Raw genomic sequence first — 13,222 nt, 5'->3', positions numbered from 1 at the left:
CCCCATGGCATAGGGGACTGAGTCCTCTTCACGTAAATTCGGCTCCTCCTCTCTCATTCGCTAACAGAATAGCCCCAGCGCGCCTGACGTGGGGCAGCTGCCCAGGGCCGGCTGCCCGCCTTCCCAGAGCGCGTTCCCAGAGCGCAGAGGGGCGCACCCACCCCCCAAGGCATGCTTCTCCAGGGTAGGCTGTGCGACTTCCTTCTGGGAGCTTTGCCTGATGTCACTGATGCAGACCCCGTGGCCAGACTGCATGGGAGAGACCCTCGCTGTCCTTTTAGGAAATCTCTTTATGATGGACTGTTTTCACTATGAAGTCCACTCCACACATTTGCTCACTCACCCATCCATTCCTCTATTCATTCATTCAACACTCGGCCCCTGAAAGGCGCCAGGCAGGCTGCTGTGCTGGGAGAGGACATGTTACAAATCAGCGTTCGAGATTGTTTCCATTGCAGCATTTCTAAATTTTATACAGCCATTTATACAATTTTGAAATATGTGTAATATTAAACCTTGAAAACAGAATGTTTTAATAGGTCTTAAATAGTTTTCAGATGAAGAGTATGAGCTTTGACCCCATTGTATGAAAACAAAAACTCTCAATTAACTTGTAAAGACAGACTATAGATGTATTATTAAACAATGTCACCCAATAAAGTTAATTTTAAAAATAGGATATATATGTACTAGCTAAATTCAAAAACAAATTACATAACTAGGTAATGGAATTAAAAATTATTATCTTAGTTTAATGGAGCAAATATATCTTTTTAATAATTAAAATAAATTAATTTTAAACCCAAACTTCAGATCCATGTATTAAAAAATTCTTAAATAAAATTTTATCATATTAAAGCATAATATCATATTGTGAGTTCTTACTATTATAATCTTATGTGTTTTGTATTTGATGGTTATTAGTAACTAATTCATATACAGTTGTAAATGAATTGTTCAGTTCAAACTGGGGTGCAGGTTCAAACATTTGCTGCACAGTTTTTAACCTAACGGTCTGAAGACCAGGCCGCAGACCGGGGCTCTCAGAGCGCGCTCTGCTCACCACGGGAGCCAACGGCCTTTCAAAGGCCCCGAGGGCAACGCCGTCTGCACGACACGCCGGCCACCGGCCGGCCTGTCTGCTCACTCTTATGAGCTCGTGAGCCTGCAGGGCATTTCCCACACACGCGCTGCGAGCGAGGAAGGCGACGCGGCAGAGGGCACGGAGGAGCAGATACAGGATGCCCACGTGTGCCTTTCTCCCAGCGCTCTTTCTATAAGAACATTCTGGAGAAAGTTAAAGGCACATTTAAAACCAAGGGAATCGCACGGAAACCCAAGAGGCAAGATGTGGAAGGAGCCCGAACGCCAGCATTCGGATTTCTGGAGCAAGGCTGAACTGCGCACTGTATTCCCCAGGCTGGGCTTTCCGCCCGAGACTCTCTGTGCCCGCCGGTCTGCGCTTCTCCACCCTTTTGCCTCTCTCAGCAGCCCCCGGGCCCTCCCCTCGCAACACCAGCCTGCTCCCTGTGTCAGCGGGTCCGTGTCCGTCCTGCCTGTTTATTCTGCCCTCTGGATCCCACGCACCAGTGAGGTCTGGAAGCAGCCCCAGTGCCCGGCAGCAGACAAGAGGATTAACAAGCCGAGGTGCACTCACACGGTGGAACTCTATCTGGCCATGAGAAAGAATGAAATCTCACCTGTGCGGCAGCTTGGACGGACGTCGGGGGCACGACGTTCCGTGAAAGAAGCCCCCAGCCGAGGAAAACGAAGGCCACCCGACCTCACTTACCCGAGGATGCCGCGCCCTCCTGTCCTGGCCGCTCCTGCGCAGGGTGCGCGGGTGAGGAGGGTTGGGCGGTGCTGGGGGCGGAGTCCTCCCGAGCCCTCAGGCCGCTGACCCCCCACCTGTCATCTTCGGGCTCATACACGAGTTCTCTCCTCTCTGCCAAAGTGACAAGGTCACCCAGGGTAACCTGGAAAGCAGAGGTCAGATCTGCCACACTCCTCATCCGACGGAAACAGCCAGGAATGTCTCAAAAATGAGAGGCTCGTTTTATCTTTGCTGTCGTGTTCCCAGAATATTTCCTTTCTGTTTCTGATCGACATCTTTTAGATGGGAAAATTTCAAGTTCCTTTTTAACAAACTCATTTTCTCCTGTTCAGAATCATCTCACTTCCTTTGCGTCCACTTGTGCCTGTTTCTCTCCGGGGAAATCCGCCCGTGCGTGCACGGCAACACGGCTGAGACGCCCACACGGTCACTTTCCCAAAGAGACGCACGCGGCCGCCACCATTCCCGTGTAACAACGGCACGCCCCCGAAGCCCGGGCGTCCCGGTGTGCCCGTGGGCAGCGCTGCCATTCACGCACGAACCACTCACGAGTACCGGCGCGGTCTTCCGCGAGCACATTCTGGAAGCGTCTGTCTTGGGCGGTCTCTCTCAAACCCCACGGCCGGGCTGCACCGCTCAGCACCTCCCTGTGCGCAGGCGTAAGCGGTGGACTCCGCCCCTCCCTCTCGCTGCTCCTCTGCGCTCCACCGCGACGGGGCCAGCGCACACCCGCGCACGTCCTGGGTCTGTCCTTCCAGGGACGGCGTGCACCAGGCGGGGCCCCCTCTGGCTGCTTGGTAACCGGTGTTTCAGCGAGCTGGGTCCGCGCTACTCACCTGCGTGAGGGGTATTATTCACCTGTTCTTCCAACCTCCAATTTGAAGAAAACAGAACTACTTCTCCCCCCAGTTCCTCTAGGTGCCTTCCCCCAGCCAGGGATGAAGGAGTCCCGTTGCTAAGGCACCAGGGAGGAGCGCCGCCGCCCACGCCCCACGCCAGGTCCCCGCGGTGTCCTCGGACAGCAGCTCGCTCCAGAGAGTTCCAAAACGTGTCAGCATTGGAAAACTTCCAGCGCCGTGATGCCAGAAACGCGCTCGCATTTTTAGAAGTCCCCTTTTATCGTCTCCGCGGCTCATTCAAAGCGTGTCCCTCCCACCCTCCCACACACACCCTCTAAGGGGACTTTCCTCCAAGGCCCCACCTCCTCGGCGCATCCTCGGGCGACGGACAGCAGAAAGGTGTTGCTCTGCGCGTCGTCGCCGGTGAAGGATGAGGCTCTGCGGGAGCAGGGCCGGCCGGCGCGCGGGGCCAGCGCGCGGGGTGCGCGTCACGGGCGGTCCTGAACCAGCGAGTTGGCGGCGATGAATAACGTCGGGAAAGTCTCCTGGGCTTCCATGTTCCGCTCTAGCGGAGATGGGGAAGAAGGGAGGTACATCACCCCCAGTCCCTGCACGTACCGGTAGTGTCACCTCGCCCGGGAAGTGCCCACGGTCTCCCACGCTCCCTGCTGAGCTCGCACAGCGGAGGCGGCCTCGCCTCCCCCGCAGGGAGGCGCCGCACCCCCACCTGTCCCTCCGCCGCGTGCAGCTGAGACCAGCGAACGGGGCAGACGTCTGGGTTCTGGGGGGCGGCAAGCCAAACCGTCTAAAACAGAACAGAACCACGGGTTAATCCGGAGCGGGCCCACTTGCTGATTGGTGACGCTCACCTCCGCTGTTTGTCCAGAGACCCCCTGTGAACGCCACCGCGCAGGCGCCGGGTGTCCGTCACCCAGGCGCACCACTGTTCTCCTCTTCAGCTGCTCCACGCCGGCCCCGTCCGCTCCTTCCACCCGTTTGCAGACGACGTCGGCGAGAAGCACACGGAGCGCTGAACTTCAACGCCTAGTGTATCCCGCATCCGCTGCGCGACTCCTGCCGGGAGAAACGCCGCCGCCTCCCTCCCGGGCGAGGCCCCCTCCCGGGCCTTCAGGACGGAGCCCAGAGTCCTGCCGGGGCCGGTGGCCGTCCAGCGCGCACAGCTCCCCCGGCCCCCCACCCCGCGTCCTGTGCAGACGCCTCACTCCGAGTCCCCGGGGCCACCCAGGGCCGGCGCCCAGAAGCCCCAGACCTCTCTGCCTGGCCTGGAGGGAGGGGACCCGTAGCTGGGGGAAATGAGCCTGACGCGCGGTGACGGAGCAAGGCAAGGATCCCGCCAGTCAGCTGGTGCTCCGGTTCTCTGTCCTCGTTTCAGTCCTTTCACTGAGGTGTGATTGGTACAGGGAAACGTCGCACACCTCACGTGCACAGTGTGGTGGGTCCTGACGCACAGTCACCCCTAATCCACAACCACTTTCGAGGTAACGAACATGGTGTCCCCACTCTGAGGCTCCCCTCCTCCTGCCCTTCGTGATTGTCTCAGAGTCGTTGGGGTAAGAGCCCCCACCCCGAGACCGACACTCGGGACACGTGTGTGAGTGCCGGCGGTGGACACAACGCGGTATCACAGTGTCACCGACTGCGGACACGGCGCTGCGCGGCGGATCCCGGGGGTGTCCCCACCCTGCACAACAGGGACTCTGTGCCCTCGGAGCAGCGACAACACCCCCCCCACCCCATGGCCACCCTCGTGCTGCTCCCTGGGGCCGCGAGTGTGACTGTCTCAGATCCTCAGAGAGGCAGGGTCGGGGGACCTTGTCCTTCTGTGAGTGACTTGTTTTCTCACGTAGCAAGACGTCCTCCAGGTGCGTCCCTACTGCCACAAGGGGCAGAGTCCCCTTTCTGAGGCTGAGTAAGACCCCGTCCCGTGGAGCGCTGTGTTTCATCACCCGCTGGCCCACCCATGGGCGTTCAGGTTGCTTCCAGAGCCTGACTGTCGAGAATAAAGCCACAGTGAGCGCGGGGGCGCGGACGCCCCTTTGACATCCTGGGTTCAGACCTTTCGGACAAACACCTGGACAGACGCTCGGAAGGGGGAAGCCGGACCGCACGGCATCTCCATTTCCAAGTTTCTGACGGGCTGCCCCCGTTTTCCCGGTGCCGCGCCACCTCACGCGCCCACCGACGGTCTGCAGGGTTCCGATCCCTCCACGCCCCGTGACGCCTGAGGGAAACATAAACTTGTACGTCCGTGTTTGGTTTCATGGCAGGATTATGGATTCCCCCAGAAATGGTGGAGAGTAACGTAAGTGCAGAGGAAGCCCAGGCACCCCCATGCCGGCGCCTGAACACGCACAGTGTGTCGTCTTTCCAACGGGAAGTGACGGAGCGTCTTCCTTGGGGAGAGGAGTCACGTAGACAAAAGTGCACCGGCTTCTGGGCAGAACTCTTACTTTACTTAAAGTATCCACCACGAACCTCCCAACTCACATGAAGAGTCAACGTTCTTTCGACAGTCGATAACGTCTGGCCAGAGAATTCTCGCCGATGAGTTCAGGTTGATGTAGATATGAAAATATAGCAACTATTTATCGTAGAATCATACGACTTCATTGTGAGAATCCTGACCTAAGAGCGAAGAGACATCGAGCCTATGATATCTAGTTTCCTCTTTGCCGAAAACAAAACGAAACAAAACTTCAGCTTGAGGAAGTTTTTCTGGTGTAAATTAGTGTGAATGATGAGGTCAGCACTTCCTGTGGCCGGTCCCCCCCCCCACAAGGTTGTGTGAAAGGGCCCGGTTGGGTGGTGACATTCAGACTGGAGACACCGGGCCCCTGACTCTCAAGTGAACCTTCCACTCCTGACACCGGGCGCTGCCACGTGAACTACTCTGGCGGCCGTGGCTGGGGCTACGGGGGTGGCTGTGGCCGGGGTGGCTGCGGCGCCACGCTCATCTTGCCGTGGCGGATATCGGTCCTGTGGGTTTGGCTGAGAAACCTTAAGGAACAGAGCAGGGCTCGTCTCGGTGTCTGAGACTCCACTCTCCTTCCTTTTATGAAATAGCGATGACCTCCTCCCAGCGTCTTGGGAAGAGCAGAGCAGTGGAGATTCTTCATCCATCATCTCGGTTGAATAAAACCATGGGGATGTCTCGCTTCATTAAAGAAACTTTCTCTCGTAACATTTCATCACTGCTCTGTATATGTCTCAGTTCCTCACCTTTCGTGTCAGACCGATTTTATTTTAATTTCCCATAAATCCCCGGTGCTGCAACTTCTGCTTTGTTACATCTGCTGCACGCACGTGTGCGAACGCGTTATTACGACAGAAACGCTGCCTTTCTTGATGAGCCGAAAAGTCAAAGCCTATGAGCAAGTTACTGCTAAATGACAACACTTGCTTCTTAAATGAAATTCACTGAGGGGACACCGGTCAATATTACGGAGGCTTCAGGTGGACATTTCTGTGATACGTGATCTGCGTGTCGTACCATGTGCCCACCACCCACAGTCAGATCTCCCTCCACCCCCGTGCATTCAGTGCTCCACCCACCCAACCCACCGCTCCCCCAGCCCCCCCCTCCGGCAGCCGCCACCCTGTCGTCTGCACCTGTGAGCCTCTGACTGTTTATTTGTGTTGCTTGTTTGCCTGTTGCGTTCCGTTGTATATCCCACCCATGAGTGAAATGACAGGTCTTGACTTCCTGGTCTGACTCATTTTGCTGAGCACGATCCTCTCAAGGTCCATTCCTGAAACTCGCTTCTGATGAACCCATCAGCACTGCCACCGCCCACACCGGATCGCGTCCGATGCCGGCTCCAGTGCTCACGTTTTCATGAAAGGCTAAACCCCCACAGGAACGCCCCGCCTCCCCATCCCCTTATTCCACCCGCCACTGTCTTCCATGCTTCCTTGGACCCCGAGTGGGGGCATTTGGGGCTGAGTGTCTGGGGGTGGAACTCGGATTTTCCGTGTCCCAATCTGAAGGCAGTGCACGAAGGGTGTGAGCACATCAGGTTTGCCTTCGAGAATTTCTAGAAAGTGTCACCTGGGATTGAACCAGCTCATCAGCCGTAAAAAAACTAGATCCTGCTCTCCTGAGAGGGTAAGTTCGAACTTCACGTTTCTGACTTCCTGGAAGATGTATTTCTGTGTTGAATAAACTCCGTTCCAGGTCCCTCAGAAAAATAATCACAACAGTGTAAGTTCGAACGTCAGCCCAAAGAATCACTGTGACTTCACACTTGCGTCATTTTGGCCTTCATTTGAAGTTACGGACTTTCCCCGAAAGATCCACACAGGCATAGCCACTTTACTAATATGAAATAGTGGCCTGTTTTATGTTGTAGATATCATTCCTCAAGGATAATACACATGGCCAGGAAATTCTTCAGGGATTGCAAATTTATATTAATTTTTAAATGGGATCGTAAAATTAATTACGGACATTTATGGTTTGCCCTGAAGTATTGGGAGCGATATCTTGTTTCCTCAACATCGGTGCGGCGCTCTAGTACAACGGGACTTTTTCAAATCGTCTTCTAACGACACCGCAGCCAGTGTCACGAGGCGGAAACCCAGCCGGAAGGGGACGGACCGCACGCGGGTCCAGCACCTCGGACAGCGCCTGGCAGCCGGGGCGACGGCGTGCGCGTGCGCGCTGCAGCTGTGAACAGCGGCGCTGGGGGGCTGCTTGGTGCTCCGCCTTCACCCTGAGCTCCGGTGGCCGCGAGGCCCTGGGAGAGGAGGCCTCGCGGTCGAACCCTCGCGGGATTCCCATGAGAAAACTGGACACCCGTGTGCTTAAAATTATCCAATTAAACGAGGCAGAATTACTTTTAATACACAGTTGGGAAACACCCTCAATTCTCTCGTTTGTCCACGTGGGCAGCCTTTCTTGGGCGCTACTGTGCGCCCGCCCCCGCTGTCGTCCGCCGGCCCACGGGACGCCTGCGACAGCCCCCTCGGGGTTCCCCACGGGACCCAGCCGAGGTTGGCGTAAAAATAAGCAAGTTCGCTATGAAAATTAAAGGTCGATTTAAAAATAACGGCCCCGAGCGTGCTCTCCTGCAGACAGGGGGTTGTTCTCTCTGAGCTGCGAGGGCCACGCCCAGCTGCTCCCCAGCACAGCCTCTGTCCTCCCGCCCTGCACCCGCCCGTGCATCTCTCAGGACCCCCAGCCACCCGGGGGCCCAGCGAGCCCAGGACCCCCGCCGGGGGGAGGAGGGTGGGCGAGAACGTGCCACTAGCACCCTTGGAGGGAGGCTTCCTCACCTGCCGTGTCTGGGTCAGCGGGACTCGGTCGCACTGTGACGGAGGAAGCACAGAGGGCCGAACTGCCCCACCAGGACGGGGAGAGCCACGTCCCGGCGGGTGGAACCGGCGTGCGCTGATGGGAAGGGTGAGCAGGGGCCAAAGGGTCGCCGCCCACAGGGGATCAAACGTGAAGGAGCCATGTGAGTGTTACAGGGCAAGAACAGGTCTCCGTAACAGGACAGGGGTGCGTTCGCAGCCAGTCAGTCAATCGGTGCGGTCCGCCAGGGAGCGGCAGCAGCTCGGGATGGACCGTCTTTCGGGCTCATTAAACAGCTCGCTGCATTTACAGACGCGGCTCCCGGTAAGTTCCCTCTTCACATCCGCCCGCCTCGCACCTGACCGTGTCCAGGACGCCAACCCTCTGCGGCGTGCCCACGGAAGCGCACGGGGACTTACCCAGGACAGGGCGTGCACTGCACGCAGTGGTTTACACAGAACGGGCCGGGCGGTCGGAGTGGCAGGGAGCCCTCCTACCAAGGGCAGGCGGAGAGGCCACGCGGACCGGGGCGTCGCAACTCGGCCGCAGGAACTCACGTCACGTGAGAACAGCGGGAGAGGCGGGAGCGGCTCTGCTGCGGGCCGGTCTGAAGCGTGAGGCCTTCAGACTTTGTGACATTTGGACTTCGTCTGGGAGGCCCTTGGAAGACGGGGGCGCCCAGACTCGGACGCACTCGCGGCCTCGCGGCAGGGGCTTCCCGACGAGACGTGTGGCTGCCGCGGCAGCGGCTGTGGGGGCCCGAGATGGGAGGGTCGAATTTTAAAAATCAATGTTAGAACTTCTAGCAATAACGGGTCTAGATAACCACTGTCAAGTGCAAACACCAGCAGACAAAGACGGGTGGGGACGTCCGTGGCGTGGACCCCCCCGTGAGCCTCCCCAGCACCCTAGACGAGGACGATGGGACAACCCGACACCGAGTGCCCCCCACACACACCGAAGAACGTGCACGGAGAATGAGCTGACTGCTGCCGGGGTGGGCGGCTTCGGGGGCTCGGGGGCAGAGGTGAAGGGGCTGAGCAGAGAAAAACCTCACAGACACAGACGGCAGTGTGGTGATGGGCGGGGGGCGGGGCGGCAGAGGGGAAGGGGGTTGATGGGGGGTGTCCGACAGGCGGAGACTTGACCTGGAGTGTGAACCCACAGTACAACACACAGGCGATGGATTACAGAATTGTACACTGAAGCCTATACAATTTTATCAACCACTGTCACCCCGATTAATTCAATACAAGTTTTTACAAATAATAAAGATAATACAGTAAAAACTGAAAGCACACAGAGCGCCCACAAGGAATTGTTTTTGCTACAAGAAGACTGGCCGGACTCACAGGACAGCTCCACACTGACCTGTGATGTCACAGACGGTATGACGGACGGAGGGACGCATGGACAGAAACCAGGGGGGACATGAACCACATTCAAAATAGGAGAATGCCACAGGACAACACCATGGTTCCCTCAAAAAGTAAAATTCCTGAACAAGGGGACTGGAAGGAAAACTACTATATTTCTAAAAAGAGTCAAGCAGCAGCATTGTATTTAAACGGAATGAGTATCAATGTGAAAAATTAACTAAAAAGAAGTGTGTGAACCAATCAAAGAAATCTGAAAACGAACTAAGAATTGGAGGGTTTTAAGAAACTTTCCCGTAACTCCCACACGATTCTGGCACTGCAGTTGTATGTACACTCTGCTTAAAAGCCCCTTTTTGCGACGGAGACACACCCTGGACCCGTGTAAGAAGAGGGTGACCCTCGTCTTGGATGCGCGCTGAAGGGTTCAGCAGGACCAGCGACAAGGTGAAATCTACTCTGGGAGAAAACAAACTCACGTGGCGCGTTGACAGCTACTAAACCCAGGAGGTGTGTTTGTGAAAGGTCAAACTCCAGTCCTCCGCGCCTGCAGGCCTGTGGAAGCTCACGTGTGAAAGCAAGTAACAAACACAGACAATTCACGTGACTCCCAGCACGCGCTGCGGAGGAGCAGGTATTCTCCGCGGCGCAGAAGACCCCCACGTCACGTATGCGGGGGTAGTGGCAGAATTTCAAAAACTCGCGTTTGCAAGCTGGTCAGTGGTTAAGGAGCAGTGAGCTGTTTTAAGCCAAACGCATGCAGGGTGAGTGGGGGCCGTAAAACGAGAGGACGCACACACATGAGAGGCTCGTGGCTGGGTCCCGGAGACGCTGACTCAGCCCCGCAGCGTAACCTGGCCGACCCGTCCCCGACCGCACGGTCCAATAAAACAGAGACTCGGGAAGCGCTCCGAGGCTGCTGGGCGGGGACACGCGCCGTCGGCTGCGCCCCGCCCTCCGCGCGGGCGGGTATAAAAGGGCCGTGCAAACCGTGGAGACGTGCACTCCGAGAACAGACTCTCCCCGACCAGACCCTTCGCTCCTGACGCCATGAGCTGCTACGGCAACTACTACGGCTACAACGGCGTGGGCTGCGCCTACAGGGGCTGCGGCTACGGCGGCTGCGGCTACGGCGGCCTGGGCTACGGCTACGGTGGCTACGGCTGCGGCTACGGCGGCCTGGGCTACGGCGGCTACGGCCTGGGCTACGGCTGCGGCTACGGCGGCTACGGCCTGGGCTACGGCTGCGGCTACGGCGGCCTGGGCTGCGGCGTGTACGGGTACGGCGGCAGCCGCCCGTCTTTCTGCAGGAGGGACTGCTGCTACGGGTGCTACTGAGAAGCTGCCCGCGACTCTTGCCCGGCGGTGCGTGCACCCGGGTTCCCAGCGTCAGCCTCCGCCGGTCGCCACAGCAACCATTCCGCTTCGCGTCCGAAACAGCCAGCACCTCCCGAAGCATGGACAGAGCAGGCCGCCGGCCGCAGGCCTCCCCGGGGGTCACCGGGGTCACCTGGAACGCCGCCCAGCGTTTCCTCCCGGAGCTGCTCCTTTGCTAATCGACCGGCTTTACAAAGTCTCACGTTTTGGGTCAATAATTTCCATGTGAGAGAAGCTTAAATTGATTTTAAAAACATTAAAGTATCGACATTGCATTCTAGTTGATTTTCCCTCATCATTTGTGTGGTGCGTGGGGTGTGGTGTGTGTGCGCACGTATGCGCTGGCGTGTTCACACACCACACCACGCCACACCACCGGGACGGTGCGCTGGCTCATTTCCCCTGTGGGCCTGGCGGGGCTTCCTCCTGGGCGTGTCCGTGAGGGCGTCTCTGAAGGGGGTTCGCGTCTGGGCCAGCACCCCGAGCACGGAAGATGCAACAACCCCCCCCGCAGTGGGTGGGCCTCACCCACCCCGGCGCGGGCCTGGGCAGAGCAACCAGCCAGAGGAAGGGCGGCGTGGGTGCCTCCGCTTGCGCGGGGACGGGCGTCTGCTCCTGCCCTTGGGCGTGGCTCTCCCGGCGCTCGGGCCTTCGGACTCGGAGCGGGGTGCACTGGGGGCTCCTGGCCTTGCAGAGGGCGGGCCCCGGGACTTCTCCGCCGCCACAATGACACGCGCTGACCCTACAACGCGTCTCCAGGGAGACAGAGCAGGTGCGCACGCACCTGTGTCTCTCCTGTCGCCGCCGTTTCTCTGGGCGGGAAGAGGGGTGGGTGAGCGACTCCTCTCCCGGGAGCACCCTGAGCAGGACCTCGGCTCCTGTAAAACGCGTGTGCTTCCTCCTCGTGGTCTCCGAGTCACGTTCCCTCTGTCCCACCCGCCCAGAGGCTCCGCACCGAGCCCGGCCTCACCCCCGCCTGGCGCCAGCCGGGCCGCGGGCGACCTGCTCACGGCGGGGGCGGCAACGCTCCCCCGGACGTCACACGGCGCCTCCGGTCAGCCTCTGGCGCAGCGTCCCCTGGCGCCACCCGACTGAGACGCCCGTCCGTCAGCCAAGAGACGGGCACGGGAACGCCCGCCAAGGGGCGCTCGCAGCGGTCAAAATCGGAATCGGCCCGCTCTCCACCAACAGCACCCAGATATTTAAACCGAGGTGCACCACACAAGAGGACACCATTCGGCCCCGAACATGAACTCTGCGCAAACGAAATGCACGGACCCCAGGATCAGGATGCTGCGCAGAGGAAACCAGGCAGGACCGGTGCGCGCGGCCGGGACTCGCTCACGCGACAGCGAAGGCGGCGGAAGAGACGTGCGGCTTCGCCCGGCGCGAGGGCGGTGCAGGGGCGGGCCGGGGGTGGGGGGGCGGGGGGCTGGTGGGTGCGAGTCCCTCGGGTCCTGCTAGTGGTCTTCGTCTTGGCCTGAACGCCGACCAAATCGTACGGCTATTTTGTGAAAGCTCACCGAGCTCTGCACTGACCATTCACGGTCTTTGCTGACTGTATCTTGAGCCTCAGTGAAAGTGCATCTAAAGAGACACGGCGCCTGGTCAGTCCACCGTGACCCTCAGAACCCGAAGCTGGGACGCCCGTCACCCCCGAGGACGCGGATGGGGCGATCTGCCAGACCTGTGATGGCAAACAACGTCCCCCTTCACGGGGCCACACGTTCCTCGTGTCCCGCTGGCATTCTCAGGGTGCAGGCGGGACTCAGAGCGAGGCCTTGCTGGCCGGAGCCAACGTCTGGGATGTGGCTCTGGCGGCTGCTGTCACCTCCTGGCCCCGGGGGAGACAGCACGTTGTAAATGTGCTGCTGCGTCTGCGGCAGCGCTGCCCTGACAGCAAGGGCACCCTCCTTTACCCGATGGATGGAGAAGCTGGGGGTTCTCAGGCTCATCAGGCCGGCGCCGCCTGCGGCTTCCCACACGGCCGTGTCGGGGCGGACGGGACTGTCCCCCCACAGAAACGAGTCCCTGCCCTCCACCGAAGCCACCCTCCCGACATCGTGTGCCGCACGGACCCCGCCCCCCCACCCCATGGCCAGAGCTGCGGCTGTGGCGGGCAGGGACACTCCGCTGCCACATTGTGCTGCAGCAGATCCTGGCCCGAGGACTCCTCAGAGAAACTTCCAGAGCCATGCAGCCCGCTGCTCACTCGACGCACTCAGAAGGGACCAGCACACGCCCGCACCGGCCCACTGCTCCGTGCACAGCAGCCCCCCACCCCGCCAGGCTCGCTCCGCCCCGCTCGCCCCCGTGCCCTTCCTCGCCGCCTGGCTCCCTCTCCCCACCGCCACGCCGGACGACGGAGAGCACGTCACACGTCACACGTCGCCTCAAAGAGGGTCCTCCCCCAGGTGTCTGCCAGCTGCCGGCCGGGACTCCGCATGAGCACAGGTTTCCCTCCAAGTGCACAAGGCGCCTC

This window comes from Phyllostomus hastatus, unplaced genomic scaffold, assembly GCF_019186645.2.
Source record: "Phyllostomus hastatus isolate PE091 unplaced genomic scaffold, TTU_PhHast_1.1 phas_contig_948, whole genome shotgun sequence".
NCBI lineage: Eukaryota > Metazoa > Chordata > Mammalia > Chiroptera > Phyllostomidae > Phyllostomus > Phyllostomus hastatus.
Note: the sequence above shows the minus strand (reverse complement) of the source record.